Source organism: Mus musculus, chromosome 6 (assembly GCF_000001635.26).
Source record: "Mus musculus strain C57BL/6J chromosome 6, GRCm38.p6 C57BL/6J".
Classification (NCBI taxonomy): domain Eukaryota; kingdom Metazoa; phylum Chordata; class Mammalia; order Rodentia; family Muridae; genus Mus; species Mus musculus.
This window is the reverse complement of record NC_000072.6, coordinates 135,679,540-135,683,732: the sequence shown is the minus strand read 5'-3', so window position 1 is coordinate 135,683,732 and position 4,193 is coordinate 135,679,540. Positions and strand designations below refer to the sequence as shown.

At 43.5% G+C, this 4,193-nt stretch overlaps 1 long non-coding RNA gene across 1 annotated transcript in view; it reads right to left on the bottom strand.

Moving 5' to 3' along the window:
- Nucleotides 1–341: 341 nt before the first annotated feature.
- Nucleotides 342–4,193, bottom strand: part of 4930425L21Rik (RIKEN cDNA 4930425L21 gene) — a 24,479-nt gene continuing 20,627 nt past the window's right edge. The window contains exons 3-5 of the long non-coding RNA NR_126088.1: nucleotides 4,001–4,193; nucleotides 3,400–3,649; nucleotides 342–492 (exon numbers count right to left, since the gene is read on the bottom strand). The exon at nucleotides 4,001–4,193 is cut by the window's right edge and continues 34 nt beyond it. This is a non-coding gene — a long non-coding RNA (RIKEN cDNA 4930425L21 gene). The remainder of the gene's footprint in view (nucleotides 493–3,399; nucleotides 3,650–4,000) is intronic.

The window sequence follows — 4,193 nt, the reverse complement described above, 5'->3', positions numbered from 1 at the left end:
GGCTCCAGTTCTTTCATGTTTTAGCTTTCAGGGTGGGAAATTGTACCCTCAGAGGAAGAGACTCATGGCTCCTTAGTTGCATGCAAGGTATTAATAGACAAATTTTTTTTCCTGGTAAAATGCTAATGGGAGAAATTGCTAAAATTGATTGGAAGCAACTGTGATATCTGAAATTAAAGTTTTTAAATAGGAGAAGAATAGTTGTTTGAGAATTAAACAGCCACCAATGATTCATGTAGTTATTTTATGTCCCTAATATACATTGTGCCTATTCTCCTATAGGCATATGCAAATATGTAAAGTTCACATATTAAATAATAAATGGGGAGAAGGAGCACTTTAGGTATACAAAATATTATTGCCTTCATTATTGTTCCAGCAAACTCAAGCAGTCTTTACTGGAATTTCATTATTTGTTTGAAGAAGTGTGCTGAGCTTGGCAATTTTCCACCATCATTACAAACTTCTCCATGTCTGGCAGCAGGGACGTAGCTGGGAGAAGGAAGAGTAAGACAGACAACCGGTTAGGAAAGAATTCTGTTTATTTTCAGAATCCCTTGGGCTGCATGTGGAGTCTTTTGGCCATTAACTGCTTGAGTCACCTCCCCTGTGCCTCCTGGTTCTGAGAGGTGGCTGCTGTTTTCTCCAAGGAGTTGGGAGGCGTTGGGAGGATGACAAGATGTTGGAGCTGTTGCCAGCAGGCGCCACCTTGATCTGAACACATTGGGTATCATGGTCCTCGGGTTCCCTGTCCTCACAGTTTACCAAGAAGTGACTGAGTGCCTGCTGGCCTTGAAATGTTGACAGAGCCTCAACTAAAATGTGACAGAAGGGGCTCCTTCCTAACCACAACAAAGCCTTTCCCTCGCTCTTGCCAAGGTAGGATAGTCAACCAACAGAGAGAAAGGAAGATGGATTATTCGTGACCCCTGCTATTTGAGACCCTGTAGAGTTACCTTTGGTTTAAATTTGCTTTTGATTCTGGTGCTTTCAGGACACTAAGCAAATGCTCTGAGTTGAGCTACACTTCCAGCACTTTCCTTTCTTCATATCAAACCTGGGGTCCAGGTCCTCTTCTTTGTCTATGGTCATTCCACTTTCAAGTTCTTAGTGTGCCAATAGGAAAGACAACGTCCCCAGGCCAGTGTTTGGTATATCTGGTTTAGAACATGGGTTAGGGAGTCTGAATCAGCAGCAGCTAGCACGCTCCTAGGGGTGTCTGATGCTGAGGTATGACCCTGAGGCCAACTCAGAGAGGACAACTAAAACATTTGGCCTGACCTAGTTGGAATTTGGCAGATGCAACTATTCCAAAGACAACAAAGGGATATTAAAAAATAATGACTCCAATTAGAAAGTTTTACTTTGTTAATTCAAATTTTTATTAACTTCATTAGCTTTAAAGTTTATTTAGTCTTTCCTCTGGTACTAATGCTATTGAGTTGAAAGACCCTAATTTGAGTTTTCTGTGCAGTAAGACACCTGAGCCTCACTATAGCAGAGACAGGTTTGTCTGCAGGCTATCTTGCTTTGACCATGCCTTACGTAGGGTTTCTACTGCTGTGAAGAAACATCATAACCAAAAGCAATGTGAGGAGGAAAGGATTTACTCCAGCTTAAGCTCTCAGGTCCCATGCTGCGACTGAGGGAGTCAGGGCTGAAGCAAGAACCAAATCAGAGGCCATAGCAGAATGCTGCTTACTAGCTTCCCCTACATGGACTTTCTATATAACTCAAGACCACCAGTCTAGGGGTATCACTGGCCTCCAAGGACAGGCCCACCCACATCATTAATAAGTATACCTCACAGACTTGTCTATAGGCAAATCTTGTGGGGCAATTATCTCAATTTTGATTGCCTCTTCCCAAATGACTTCTTAATATCAACTGGACAAAAACAAATTAATTAGAAAAGACCTCAAAGTGTCTATTAATGTTATATTTGTGGGAGAAGGAGAAGAGAATGCATGGTTGGATGACCATTAACTAAAATATACACAGCCTTCCAGAACTTGGAGACATTGGAGAAACAAATTTGTCCAATGTGTTCACTTGCCACAGACCCTCTGGGCCCCTTTGTCTGTGTGGAACGGGTCTCTAGTCTCGGGTGGGCAAAGCTTCGAATGAATTGACAGACAGATGCACACAGGAGAGGTTGTGTAGAATCTGAATGTAAAGTCAAATCGAGCATCAGACTTTTTATACAGAAGACAATAAGGAAGTTGGGTGACACACCAGCAAGGTACAAAGAGGTTACTGGATTCTTACATAAAACAGAGGAATGCAAACACAGAAGGTCTAACAGGAACCACCTGGGATAGAATTCATTGTTAACAACTGGGATCAACAAGGGCTCCACCTAAGATTCACTTAATCTTAGAAGCCAGGGTCAAGGGCTTCGTGCCCTTGCCATAGTTCCTATTTTAGTCTATTGTATAGTCCACCTTCCGCTTAGGCCACTGTAAATACGTGTGTATGGGTGCAACTCTGCTATAGTTCTAAGTATCTATTCTGGTTTCTCCTTTGGTCTGAAACTTCCTTCTTCCTTAGTGATGGTAAATTTCTGTGTAAGGGAGTGACTTAGCTTTTATTCAAAGTGATAGTGTCGTACCAGAGGCTATTCTGAACATCAGTGAATAGCAACATTCTTACTGATTTCAAGCCCATGGTCTTGCTCAAGGACGTTCTAGGACTGTTGGAACACTGGCGGAAGGCTTTAGCTATGTCAGAATTCAATCTTAAAAGGCACTTATAATAGGATAATACTAAAAGAGAGCACATGGATCCATACACTAGACGAACTCGGGAATGGAAAATTAATGTATGGGTTAGAGAGAATGCCAAACTCCAGGAGTGAGTTTCCGTGAAACTCTTTTGCCTCGTGAGTAGCTTTCAAGCCTCAGCCTGTCAAGCTGACTGGACCGGAGAGCGTGGCATTCACTTGGCTCAATTTAGGTTCAATTAGGAGATGGGCAAGCCACACTTCTGGGTGTACCCATGGTGGGATTCTAGGGAGAATTAATGAAGAGGGAGGGACCATGCTGTATGCTGACAGTATCATTCCCAGCATAAGCTGGGGCCCCAGATGGGATAGATATGGGAGAAAGAAAGACCCAGCTAAGCACCACCACGACTCCTCTCTCTGCTTCTTGATTGGTCACTATGTCAGTAACTGCTCTCTCGGCTGTGGCAATATGCCTGAAAAAAAGTGACTTAAGGAATGAAGGGCTTGCTTTTGGTTTACAGTCTGAGAAGGTGTACAGGCCACCAAGTCAGAAGAATACGCGTGCGTGTGAGACATCTGTTCACAAGTTGTCCACAATCAGGAACAGTGAGCAGATAGCACAGATGTGGGACCAGGATATAGAACGTCAAGCCCGACTAGGGCTAGTCACCCACCTCCTCTAATGAGGCTCCATCTCCTCAAAGATTTCACAGACTTCCAATTCAGCACCACCAGCTGTGGGCCAAGTGTCTAAACGTGACCCTGGGCAGGATATTTTACACTCAAACCACGGCAGCCCGGAAGGGAACAGCTTTACTTCAGCACACGCGCTGTTACAAACTCAGCCATCCGAAACAGTCAGCGAAGTCCCCTGCTTTAGGCTGTTTTCTTGAGCATTTATCACAGCAAGAAGAAACAACCCACCTAGGACAAGGAGGAATTTGATTGTTTATGGTTACTACTGCCCACAATTCCCCTTCTGTCCGTTCCGAGTCCTAAAACATAATATACGTCAACAATGATCATAATAGCTATAATTTACGGAGCACTCATACCGGGCTACTCATCTTAGATGCATTAATCTTACTAAAATTATACAGTAATCCGGAGGAAGTACACTGTAGTTCTGCTTTGCTTGAAAAAAATTTCTAAGCAACAGAACAGCTGAGTAACTTGCTCCAGACTGCATACTTCATAGGAGAATAAGAAATGCCTGACTCCAGGTAGTCTGACCAAATAGAAATGAACACTGTCTTCCTAGCCCTGTGCAGTTACCTGCTGTGGCTTTCAGGGGTGAAATGCAGAAATTTGGATCCTTCCAGTATGAACAAGCAGGAAACCTGGCTAGGTCTCCAGCCTTGGGCTCAATCTTCTACTCACGGCTCACACCATGTAGGAAATATTCCATTTAGGCGTGGCGTCCTCTAAGGCTTCTAAAGGGCCTTCTGTTCTAGTATCCACACATTTA